Below are 14,426 nucleotides of genomic sequence, written 5' to 3' on the forward strand. Positions count from 1 at the left end.
AAGAATATATGATGTCACGACCTTTTACATCGAACCAAACCATTTAATGTTAATAATCATAAATTAAATTGAGAATGCATATCCATTAATTAGTTATAGTTAACTAATGAAAATGCTTGCATTAATTGGTCAAAAGATCACCATCTCTTCTGTTACACTCTCCTGGATATAATCTTCTTTAAAAAAAAAGTAGGAGAAATGGGGATTATTACAATGCAGGGAATCAAACCCTCACAAACAAGGTGGGAGTTCAAGTAGCCAACCAACTGGGCTACTAAAATTATTTCACTAGATAAATGTACCTCTACTATTTCATTTTTATGTCATACGCAACTTGATCAGAATTCAGAAACAAAGTTTAACAAAGGAAGAATATTTTTTTCAAATTCATGGTATTAAACATATCATAATAATTATGTGATTATAAAATCATCCAATTTTAAGAGTGGATGAAGAAATAAAATTTAAATTATTTTTAAATATAAAAAGATGACATTATTTTAAAACAAACTAAAGGGGAAAAAAATAGAATGGAGAGAGAATGAATTAAGTTATATATTAGGGGAAAAAGTCTGAAATATATCTAAACTTTGACCGAAATTGCTGTAACAATACCGAACTTTGAAAAGGATTACCCCTGCACTATTTAATAGTTATTTTAAAGGTATATTTGTGCCCACATGGACATCATAAATATGCATCATTATAAATAGTAACGTGTTCACGTGGGCACATATATACCTTTAAAATACACTATTAAATAATGCAGGGGGGTAAAAGGTCTTTTCTAAAGTTTGGTATTGTTACATCAATTTCGGTCAAAGTTCAGATATATTTCGAACCATTTTCCCTATATATTAATAACAAATTACTCCTATATAGAGTAATATGTGATTTTCAAACTTTCAAGCAATCTACTTTAATTGGGAAAAAGAAGAGGAATATTTCACAAGTATACCACTTCATATCTCATATCTATAAATAGAAGTGCTAGAAACCCATCATATCATCCAAAGCTAGCTAGCTTCAAGATATCATTTGATAGCTATCTATATTCTTTCCCCCAAAAACAAAGAAGAAATAGAAAATTCCAGTTTTAATTTGCATTGTTTGTGCATCTAATTTGCTCTTCTATTATCCCCTCGAACTCCTCAAGTGCATGAAAATTATCTACACCTCATTCATTCATGCACGCTAGTAGTCAATCTTCTTTTAAAAATTTAAAGTATGGTGTGTCAACTATATTTAGCTATTATCATTTTTCTGTGAGAGTTGTCCATATTATTATTATTACATTTTTGAAAGAAGGAGTGATGCAAGATGTTGTTGACAAAAGATAGAGCGGTACATATGATTGAAGTCATAAAATTGTTTGCACCTCACTTCTTTTGTGCTTTTTTTTGTTTTCTGTCACGCTATCCTCAGCCCCTCATTTTTTTCGTGTTTATATATATATCTTCATCTAATAGTAACTCATGATATATCATTTTTATTTTTATTTTAACTGTAATTTGATCAATAAATAATTTTTTGATATAAAATACAAATATATATAGCCATTTCATTAAAAAAAATTATATAAACTATATAGATATTTAAGTGTATAACGGTCTTATCTACAAAACTCAACTATTGAACCTTAACTATAACACCTGCTACAACCATCTTTCTATGATCCTATATGTTAAAAGAGGAGATGTTGTTGACAGAAGATAGAGAGCACAGATGATAAAGTGCATGAAAATTGTCTGCACCTTACTCCTTTGTGCTCTTTATTTTTCTGTCATCATCCTTAATCCCCCCCCCCCCCCCCCCTTTTTTTTTATCGTTTTTTATATTGTTATATAAATATTTATCTTATATTAACGCATATATAATGTTATTCTATTTTTAACTGTAATTTGAATGATGAAAAATTATAGTATATTTTTAGATATAAAATATACATATATTGAAACGTGTAACCATTTCATGTAAAATTATATATTATATATACATATATTTATATCTATTGAAGTGTATAACAATCATATCTAAAAAAATTAAGCTATTGTAGCTCAACTATAATACCAACTTGTATCATTTCTTTAAGAGTCGTCCAAATTATATTTAGTGTATTTTAGAAAAGGAGACGGTGGAAGATGTTTGTTGATAGAAAATAGAGATCACAAATGATGAAGTTCATGAAATTTGTTTGCACCTTACTCCTTTGTGCTATCTAGCTATTCTTCTGTTACCATCCTCAATCTCTCTCTTTTATCATATTTATATTATTATATATTTCTTCATTTTGCATTTACTCATAGTGTTATTCTATTTCAATTGTAGTTTGATCGGTGGAGAATTTTAAGATATACATTTTTAGGTATAATTGTATAAAATATATTTGTTAAAGTGTTAAAATATATTTATTAAGTTATATAACAATCTCATCTAAAAATATTAAATTAATTATGTACGTCAGGTATAATATCAACTAGTAACTTCTTCCTGTGAATCATTCATATATGTTAAAAATTAAGCCAGTTGAAGTGAAGATGTAGTTGACAGAAGATAAGGAGCACTAATGATAAAATGCATCAAATTATCTACATCTCACTCATTTGTGCTCTCTATTCTTCTATCATCATCCTCAACCCCTCACTTTTATTGTGTTTATTTTTGTTATATTGTATTTTATTTTATTTTATAGAGAAAATGGCCAAATGACCACCCAATCTATTATAGGATTTTCAACTACACACTTATGCTTTACGGGGGGTCCTATTACTCCCTGAGCTACTTTAAAGTGAAATTATTTTCTCCCTGAATTATCATTTCCAGACATGTGTCTTGTGGTGAAATACACGCACTTGACACGTGTATCTCACCATTTAATTAAATTTTTTTAAAAAAGTACTCCTCTTTCCTCTTCCTTTCTTCCCCAATCATTTTTTCAACCCTAACTATAATAAACACCATTTTTTACCTTAATAAATTTATATATCTCTAATAATTTATAAAAACAAAATTTCAAGTCACCTTTTCTCTTCCCCATTCTTTATTTTTTCTCCTTCTAAACTTTTCCTGATTAATTTATAATTTGAGTTTTTGATTTTGATTCTTCATGGGTTTTAGGAGAACATGTAGGATCATTCTTTAGAAATGTAGAAGAAATTGTTTTGTTTTAGTTTCTTTTAATAAGTTTGAAGATATTTTTTAAATATACAATTACTTCACTTTGATTTTGTTACTCTTGAGTCCATGACTTTAAAATAAATTAATTAATGGGTATGCTTTTTTTAAAAAATAAATTTAATTTGTTAGATATGTTCTAAATAAGTCTATTGAAAAATTATTTATTCATAAAATGCATTAGTTGTTATAATTTTTATACCAAACATCTGTTGAAAAAGCTTTCAACAATGATAATGGTGAAAAATGTATAGTTGTATAGATAAATAAGAAGAAAGAAAGAGAGAGAAAAAAGAAAATTAAAAAAAACGGAAATTCTTTTTTTTAAAAATAGGCAACTTACTCTCTCAAAGAGAGTGACATACACTCTTTATGCCAACTCAACACTTAAGGGTTATTTATTTCATTTTAAAGTAGTTCAGGGAGGTAATAGGACTCTTGCGAAGAATAAGTGTGTAGTTGAAAATTTGACAATAGATTGGGAGGTCATTTGATATTTTCTCTTATTTTATGTAAACTCAAAGTTCTATTCTATTTTCAAGTGTAATTTGACCAATGAGGAATTTTAAAATATATTTAGGTATAAAATATGTTTGTTGAAATGTACGTATTTCATCTGAAAATATAAAATATATCTATTAAGGTGTATAATAATCTCAAATAAAAAATTTGAATTGTTGTACCTTAACTATAACACCTGCTAATACCATTTTCTTACAAAGGCATTACATTATATGTTAAAAGATGAGGTTGTGGAAGATGTTGTTGACAGAAGATAGAGAGCACAAATGATTAAGTGCATGAAAATTGTATGCACCTTACTTCTTTGTGCTCTTTATTCTTCTGTCACCATCCTCAGCCCCTAGATTTTTGTTTAGTGTTATATTGCTATACATTTGTTTGTCTTATATTAATTCGCTGTGCTATTTTAATTTCAACTATAATTGACTGATAGAAAATTTTAGGACGTAGATTTTCAGATATAAAATATACTCATTTTGTCTCAATTTATGTGATACGTTTTATTTTTCGAGAGTCAAACAATTTAAATTTGATCAGAAATTTGCGCATGCATGATATCTTCAATTTTCTTGAAATGGAATTTGTATCTTTGTAATCTACATAAAATATACTATAAGTTACAATAATTGTCAATTCAAAACATTTAAAAGATATATGAAAATTTTCTCATAAAAAATAGACTAGTTTGAATCTCAAAATATGAGATGTGTCACATAAATTGGGACATAGAAAGTATTTATCGAAGTGTATAATTATTTTAACTAAAAATATAAAATATATCTATTAAGATATATGACAATCTCATGTGAAAAAAGTTAAATTCCGCACTTAAAGAATAATAGCAACTAGTATCATCAACATTAACACTTAGCTTTGTTTAGATGTTGCTACGTATTGCTTCTCATAATCTATGTATTACAAAAAAATTATTATTATTGTTTTCTCTTATAATTTGAAATTTTCAAAATAAAAATATTGCATTCACTTGTTTTAGAACGTGTGTGATTACGTATTTGTCCAACTCAATCATTTTAATATATATACCGCATAAATTCGGTCAATGGTAAGAGGGATTTAAAAAATAGAGTTTTATCGAGTTTAGAAGTTCATTTGTAAAGTGAAAAATAGAAGGGTTCAATTGACAAACGGAGACAAGTACACGAACCTCGCAGGTCATTCCGAGCCGTGTTCATTTTTGCTGTGTTCTTGTTGTTATTGGTTTGGGTTCTTTTTCATTAAGAGTGGTGTGTAATTTATAATTGGGATTCTAAACAAAAGCTTTTTATTAATATATTTTCCATTCTTATCAAAAGACATGTCCTAACATCGGACTTGTAATTTTCTTTATATAGATATATAGATTTGAATCAATCATCAATGAATAATATAATGTATAACTTACCTAAATCTCATAGTGTAAAGAGTAAATTATATTATATCCTTATTATTTTTCTAATTACAATAATCCCTTAAAATTTATACCTTCCGGATACATAAGTTACCATCCGAATACATTAATTCATCATCCAAATATATTAATTCTAATATAAGAAGAATCTTTTTGTTAAAAAGGGAATAAAATCTGAAAATTAATTAAATCTCATAAATTACACTTACGTTTCTTCTTACTCTCAATCATACAGAGACAAATCCTATCAGAATGAAGAAATTCAAAATTTCAAATTGCTCCCCCATCAACAAAGAAATCTTTCAGATTTGATTAAAAAAAATTGTCGAAATTTTGGGTAAGCAATGTGAGTTATGAAGGATACAAAAGTGATGGAATTGTTGTTGGACAAACGATTTCCTTTTGAATCTTCAAGTTCATCGAAGATCCTTTCAATTTTGATTCAAGATTGTCAAAAAATTTGAGATTCAAGATTCTTTCTTCTCCCAGTTCATCGAAGATCCTTTCAATTTTGATTCAAAATTATTGAAAATTTTGAGATTAAAAATTTTCACCTAGTTTATTGAAGATCCTTTCAATTTTGATTCAAAATTGTCGAAAATTTTGAGAAGATACATCATGAATATCTTTGCTACTTAGCATTTTACTATTTATGAATCTCAAAATATTAAAAATTTTCACCTAGTTTATTGAAGATCCTTTCAATTTTGATTCAAAATTGTCGAAAATTTTGAGAAGATACATCATGAATATCTTTGCTACTTAGCATTTTACTATTTATGTATCTTGTTTAAATTGATAAATATCGTATTTATACTAGATACATTAAATAAATAATTGTTGCACATAAGATGTTAGATTTGAGATCGATACATTACCGTGTGGAAATTGCTATGTAATTGATACATTTAGTATAAAATTTGAATTTACGTATCATATCTAAAAAATTAGTGCATGATACATTACTATTTATGTATCTCGTTTAAATTGATAAGTATTGTATTTATACTAGATACATTAAATAAGTAATTGTTGCCCATAAGATGCTAGATTTGAGATTGATACATTACCGTGTGATAGTTGCTATGTAATTGATACATTTAGTATAAAATCGAATTTACGTATCATATCTAAAAAATTAGTACATGATACATTACTATTTATGTATCTCGTTTAAATTGATAAGTATTGTATTCTTATGGGATACATTAAAATTGTTGCCCATAAGTTATTTGGTTTGAGATCGATACATTTAGTATAAATTAGTATTTATGTATCATGCCCGTATAATTTGACGTAGCTATGTATCATATAAAAAAAATTATGAATATGATAAACAATGATTTAGTTAAAAAAATAGTACTGCACATACATAACAAACATATGATACATACCCATTTATATAAGTGACACTTTTTATGATTCAGTTTTGTCCTAATTTTCTCCATATTTGTTTTGTCATGTCAATGTATTGGTGTTTTAATTTGCGTATGAAAAATTACCTCAATATTCACATGATTTTCCTGTAAAAACAAAAGAACTGGAAAGAAAAAATAAATAAAGAACTATCTCTTGATTAACTTTAAATCATTAATTGGAGAGAGAAAATATTTAAAATTCAAAATAAATGAGTGATGAAGGTAATTGGTGATATAGTGGAGTGATTATAGGCATGAAAAATGGGGGGAAATAGTGGAGTTGGAAGATTGAAAGTTATGTATTTGGAAAGGAGAGAATTTGAGAAAAAGGAGGGAATTTTGTAATTTTTTAAAATGGTAGAAAATAGGGTAAGAAAAGATGTGTAGTTAGATAATTTTTCCTAATATAAATGATACTAGATGAAGCACGGGCCCAATACAAGAAACATAAGAGAAAATTTCATAAAGCACCACTATTAGAGATTGTACTTGCTCTGTAAAATGATATTTTTAATAATTACATAAGTTGTCTGGAATAAGTTTTAACTACAGGTATGAAATATTTGATTAGGGTGATGAACGTATTTCAGAATCATGCTCGTTAAAAATAGTCAATTTTTGGCTAATTAAAATCTTGTATATATGAAACAACATTAAATAAGGCAAAAATCGTACCTATAACAATTTTTGAAGATCCTGCATATCTATGAAACAGGAAAACAATTTTTGAAGATCCTGCATTGTATGAGGAAACAGGAAAATTGTATCTGACAACACTGAAACTATTCAGCTAAAGTTCGATCTTTCTCATTCTGCGGAGAACAAAAAGGTGTCCTTGAATGGAATAATTGATAAGTTTATCTAAAAGCATAAAAAGAAGAATAAATTTTAACACCTTGAGAGAGGGATTACGTTCAAAATTGTCCAATCGGTACTAAGATGAGGCCGGGTGATCCTTGCTAAATCAAAGCAAGTTAAAGCTTCATTTCACTCTTTAGCATTTGAATGTCCTGTAATTCAATGAACTTATTTTTGCCAGCAAGCTTTTCACTAAATATTCTGCGTCTTGCTTCAATGGCCTGTAATATTCAAATGCACGAGTGGTAAGAATAAGCCATAAAGTAGTTCCTATATCCAACGAAAAAGTTTCCAACTCTGTAATTGGGCATAACTCAACCCCATAAACTAGGCATAAGGTGAAAATTGGCCAAGTTTTATATAAAGAAACAAGCTTTTATTATGACATCCAATGCAGGACACTTAACAATAACCAAAAGCCAGTAACAAATCAAGGTAAGAGTTGAATAGTTATGAACCTGTTTCTCCCAATTGGTGAAGCCTGTGACAAGGGAGAGTGAAATAGATTGCACAGTTGTTCCAGCCACCAATCCACTCCAAAGACCCTTGCCTTTTAGATGCAATACAAATCCAAGTAATACAACAGCCGGAATTCCAACCAAATAATATGCTCCAAGGTTCACATAGGCTCCAATATGCTGCCACCCGCTTCCTCTGGCAACTCCTGATTAGAGGCAAATTCACGATTTAAATTCTTTCTTTAAACATATGAGTTCAAAACATAGTATATTTGTACAAATTTTTAGAGCTTTCACATTTACATATCTATGATCTAAATAAAGAAGTCTGGGTTCAATTGAGCACATCCAATACACTACAAATCTGTTGCTGCTTAAGATGCAATGAGCAAGCAACACTAAAAGGCATGGGGAGCAACTCTTATTATCTTGTTGATCACTTTCATTTATTGTATTTCAAAATTTAAAAGCTGGAATAACTCTTTTGGTCTCAATACAAAAATAAAACAAATGAGGATAGTCAAAGAGATAACCTGATAGTACAGCTTGGGTGCCGTCCATGATGATTGATATGCAAAGAATAGGAGTAATTTCTGCGACATAAGTGACTACTTCGTTCTCATAAGAAAATGCATAGCCCCATACATCGCGGACTACAAATAGAGTTATACTAGCAAGAACAACCTCTGTAGCTGAAAGAACTATCACAGCAGCGAGAGCAATTTTTGCCGCTTGTGGCCTCCCAGCTCCAAGCTCATTTGAAATCCGAGTACTACGTACAATATTAATTACTTGGAATTTTGCATATTTATATCTCTGTATGCAGCTAACAATATCAGATAAATGCTAGGTTGACAGGACAGGAGCAAACCTTGCTGCAGCACCGAAAGAATAAGGTATATGGTAGTGCACAGTAGTGATTGTAAAGCTGTTCTCCAACAAATTGGACCATGACAATGCATCAGTATATAATCATTTCAAACATCAAAGGAAAAAGAAAAGGAACATTACGTAGGAAAGGAAGCATACCATATGGACAGAACGGATGTTTCTAGCATCGGATTTGGAAACAGACCAGAGAGCAGAATGATTAGCTCAAATGCCCACCATTCCAAGCTATAACCATGTTCCGACAAAAAAAAGTTGAGGTAATACATAAAGGATCAACAGACAAGAATCATGTTTAAACTCAAATCACAAATAGTATTGAGATTACCAAACCATTACAGCAGATGGGATTGCAAACCGGAAGAAGTCCCCTGTAGTCAGGAAAACATCCCTAGAGAATGAAGCTCGAGTCATTTCACAAACCGATGAGTACTTCACATAAAGTATAAGCAAGATCACATTCAACCAATAAGATAAACCGATTGACAATGCTGCTCCGATAATCCCTAAATTCAATTTGAATATAAAAACCCAACAAATCGTAACTTAGAAGCATAAAGATACAACTGCACTTAAAAGCATTGGTAGGATTAAACTCTGTGCCTGCAGATACCGGACTAGTGACTGAAGAATAGCATATGGAAATAGTGTAGGAATGAGCCAAATCGCGTATTTTCCAGCTTCAGTTGCAATGGAAGGATCTTGGCCCATCAATATAAGAAGTTTATCCGTAAAGATCCACAGAACAGAGACTGGTATACATACCAGAAACAGACAAATAATAGCACTATAAGTAAAAGTTCCAAGTTTTCGATATTGTCCTGCTCCATAGGCCTACCCACATAGAGTCTCCAGCGCACTACACATTTCAAACTGTTCCACAAAGTAAATCCATGATGATTCTTCATCTATACAAAGGATAAGAAAGGTATGCAAGCAAGCGATTTCTATGTTAAATTGTTCCTTCATTTTTTCCCTTTTTATAGGCAAGACATGGGGCAATAATCCCAACGACAATAACAACAACATACTCAGTGAAATCCCACTAAGTGTGTATATAAACCTTACCACTACCTCGTCAAGATAGAGAGGCTGTTTACGAAAGTCTCTCGGCTCAAGTGTATCAAACTCAAGTGGAGGAAGAATAAAACAATGAAAAAAGTATAGTCAATAATTAGAAAAGTGCAAAGTGTATAAGAAAGGAATTCTAACAAACATCAAAATAGTATGATAATCAAAAACACAATAAATGGCAGGAACTACACGGGTACGACTAGTCCTAAGACTATTATCCCTCTACCCTAATACGCGCCCTCCACTCCTTCCTATCTAGAGTCATATACTCGGTAATATGAAGATGTATCATGTTCTATCTAATCACCTCTCCTCAGTACTTCTTCGACCTACCTATATCCCACAATGTGCCCTCTACAAATTGCCTCTCGCACCTCCTCACTGGGGCATTACTGCACCTCCTCTACATATGTCCAAACTATCTCAATCTCGTTTCTCTCATCTTGTCCGCCATAGAAGCCACTCCAACCTTCTCCCGAATAACCTCATTCTTAATCTTATCGCTCCTAGTATGCCCAAACATCCATCTCAACATCCACAACATGCATCTTTTGCACATGTGAGTTTTTACTGGCAAGCAATCCAACACATACAACAAGGACGGTTTAACCACCACTCTATAGAACTTCCCTTTTAAGTTTAGATGATACTTCTTATCATACAAGACTCCAGAGGCAAGCTTCCATTTCATCCATGTATCCCCAATGCAATGTGTGACATTGTCAATGTCCCCACTAGATCATATAGACTCAAAATACTTAAAACATTTTCTCTTGGGAATAATTTGTGTGACAAGCCTTACTTCTATGACTGCCTTATGTGACGCAACAATGATTTTGCACTCTAAATATTTCGTTTTGGCTTCAGAGTTTGTCTCCAAACATGTAACCTAGCATTAACTCCGTCCAATGTCTCAATGATCAGAACAATGCCGTATGCGAATAACATACACCAAGGAACTGCTCCCCAGGAACAGAATAATATAAAGTAATATGTTTTTGAATAAGGAAATTCAATTGAGCTAATAAACACGATCGATACAATGAATATATGGAAGAATGAGACTTACAAGAACACTGTAACCAGTAACATTGGAAAATGAAGTAGCAATAGAAGCACTAGAAAGTGAGAGTTCACCAAGGTGACCTAACATAATCATTGGCGAAACGCGCAAAAGGTACTGTGATACTGTCACCACTATCATAGGCAAAGCAATGCGACTCGTCTCTTTCACCTCTTCAACAAACACTTTCTCTGTCACCGCCACATCTTCTTTCTCCAGATTAACCAGCGGCTCTTCCTCCGCCATAATCCTTTACTACTAGAAATTACTTTTATTTCACTTCTCTGTTTGTTTCTTCAGAAATTATGAGTATTTTTTTTAGAGGCTTAGTTAAAATTGGATTGCACTGTTTACGGAATTAATATGTCAAATGATTACTTAACTATAGAGTTGTCAAAAGAGGGTCGGCCCGGTCCCATCCGGTCCAAGCCTCGCAGGTCAAGAAATTTGAAGGACTAGGGCAGGCTAGCTCTTCATTTGGAAGGGCCTGAAAATACTCAACCCAACCCAACCTAAGGATCGGGGGTTGGGGCGAGCTAGCCCTTATTTATTTTCTTTTCAACTTAAAATTTATAACACTAAGAAAATAAGAAGATTTTCAAATCAAATATGGCAAACAATGGGATTGTTTCGATAACACTAGTAAAAAATTTAATGTAATTAGCATGTATCTAGGATACTAGATATGCGAGATACATGTATATGGTGTGATGCATCCAGACACACGAGCAAGATAAGAGAGTGGCAAGCGAGATGGGAGGGAGACAAGAGCGCGAGATTTGTCTATGTATCATAATTCATGTTAATCCACTTGGGTAGAGTACATCTAGAACAAATTAACCTAATTTTGAGTCTATGTATCCTGAGATTACAAGTATCTAGACGTACTAAAATCCGGTAAGATTCATAATATTACAACATAACATGAATTTAAGTAATTAGTTCATATACTAGCGAGATTGTTGTAAGTTACCCTTAAATAAATAGTTTTGGCCCATGGGCCGACCCTAATCCGCCCCCGATCAAGCCTCAAGGACAAATGACTTATATAGGTTGAGCTTATAAGCCCTAGTTTTAAAGGAGACATTACTTGGATGGATACCTTTTAGTAAATATTTACTGATTTTAGCGCTACTTTTTATTTATTATCATTTATAGCAATACTATGTTAAATCTGCAATATATATTAAAAGTGAATTATGTATGCAATATATATGTATTATAGTTATTTTTTAAAATTTATTATGCTTGTTTGGTAAAAAATTGACACATTGTATTATAAGTGTATTAAAATGTGTAATAACTGTATTATCCATGAATAAAACTTGTATTATATGTGAATAATAAATTGTTTTTTGTATATTGAACTTGTATTATAAATGTATTAAAAGTGATCAAGTGGAAAAAAAATGTTATTATTATAAATGGTAAATATTTTTTAATATAGTATATTTATGTAAATATTCTTGTTTTAAATGAGCTTGAAAAATCATAACTCAACCCTATCCCCAATAAAGGGTTGGGTAGGGCCAACCCCATAGGCGAAACTCATTTTAACGGCTCTACTTAACTAATACTTTTTTTTCACCAAACAAGTTACTCAATTAAGAGTTATTCTCACATAAATGACTTAATTTTCTTGTATAACCCTCAAATCACTCAAAAAGTCAAAACTATTTAGGACTCCCATATGGATATACTAAATTGCTAATAAAAATACTTCCTCCCCTACTTTTGTAGGTCTTTCTTTGTTGGTTTGGTTGATACGGAGGGAGTAAATATTATATTCCAAGTGATTCTATTAAAAGGACAACTCCGTGATCTTAAAGTTTGACCTAACATTTGCTGCTTTAAAAATAAAAAGTTGACTTAACATTTATGTAAAATAGAAGCACATGTGTCGTTGACTCGCAATTATATTTAGTAAGTGACGATCAATAACAGATCTATCAATTAATTAGATAGTGTATTCTTTTATTTGCATGTTGTGTTTTTATTTAAAGGATTCATGTATGCTGTGGGCCTATAATTTAGAGGATTATATGGTTTTTATATATTGTCGCAAGCAATTTTGATTATATTATTTATATTTATTTATATCGTTCTTGTATGTTGTCAGCCTAAAATCCAGTCAATAAGATTTTTCATGAACTTATTTAATATAACAGAAGAAAAACTTAGACTATTCACAGCCCTCCATCTATGCAAAGAAAAACAAGGGAAAAGGTGTTTAAAGGGAAATGAAAGAAAAGATTATAGTTATACTTACTAGATAATCACTACTAAATCATATACATATTACTGATAAATCTTACTTGTAACATAAACAAATTAGTCACTTGCTGAGTTAATTTATTTAACTGTGACATATGATCTTCATGAGAAAATCATTTGATGCTTTGTGAAAAATTGTCATAGTGGAAAGATATAATGCAAGCGTGAAGTTCTCTCTCCGTCTAATTAGTTTGTTTACCGCTTCTCCCCAAGTGCTAGAGTACTGGAGGTTTCTTCATCTTGTTTATTCTATTTTTTTTAACAGAAAATAAAAAGAATGTGAAAAATAAAATTAACTTGATAACAAGTTTTTATACTATAAGTGAGTTTGGTTTGATGTAGGGGAGAGGGAAAGATTGATGAAAAATTAAGAAGGTTTGGTTGAGAAATATTTAATGAATAGTTGACATGATGTGGTAATACTAGTTTAAAAGATTTAGAGGATGTTTGAGCCCGCTTTCCTTTGTGTATTTGCTCACTTTCCTTTTACTAGCAGTATGGTATTTTTTCCATTTTGATTTGTTTTGACTTAGAATTTAAGAAAATAAAGAATAACTTTAAATTAGTAAGATAGTTGACAGTGAATCACTTTCCTTTGCAACAACCTTGCCTTGCCATAAATTGTGAGAATTTATCATAAATTGATTAGTTTTATGTTGGTCGTCACCTTATTATCACCTCCTCCTTTATCTAGTCTTAGAACCAACAATGGAAACAAGCTCACACTTATAATCATAGCTTCAGTTGCACTTAAATAAGCTCACACTTAAAACGCTGCTTTTCATGTAGCTTCAATTGTTAATTTTGAGTCTTTTTTTTGTCGTATTCGTTGTTAAGCTTAAGTCATTTGATCAATTTTGCCACTATCACGCAAATTTGTTCAATGCTCTCTCTTTCTCCTAATTTTCATCTTAGGAAAATAAATTTAAATCAAATGACTATCACCGTCAATTTTGGAGCGAATCATTTTTATGGTTAATAGACCAACAATACAACAATTGACGGGTAGAAAATTACGAGAGGACAACTATAATTTCCCGAGAGGACAAAAATATATTTGAAATTTAAAAAATTTAATTTTTTTCATCCAGCTAAACTTGTGAGTGACCAATTCAATAATAAGAAAATTTGGTCGTCTGCCAAAATTTGCGAAAAAATGAACAAGCATACTGCATACTTGTATCAATTTTCCAATTGTGTAGCACCAAATAATTCCATTTGTGTGAGTTTGTTCACATTGTACGTCGGTTCCAAATTCAAACAAAAATGGAGGGTTCGAGAATTAATCA

At 30.8% G+C, this 14,426-nt stretch overlaps 1 pseudogene; it reads right to left on the reverse strand.

Moving 5' to 3' along the window:
- Positions 1-7,477: 7,477 nt before the first annotated feature.
- LOC125840192 (protein DETOXIFICATION 9-like) lies at positions 7,478-11,109 on the reverse strand (annotated as a pseudogene).
- Between the last annotated feature and the right edge of the window lie 3,317 nt (positions 11,110-14,426).

Source organism: Solanum verrucosum, unplaced genomic scaffold (assembly GCF_900185275.1).
Source record: "Solanum verrucosum unplaced genomic scaffold, falcon-dt-bn FXZP01000180.1, whole genome shotgun sequence".
NCBI classification, from domain to species: domain Eukaryota; kingdom Viridiplantae; phylum Streptophyta; class Magnoliopsida; order Solanales; family Solanaceae; genus Solanum; species Solanum verrucosum.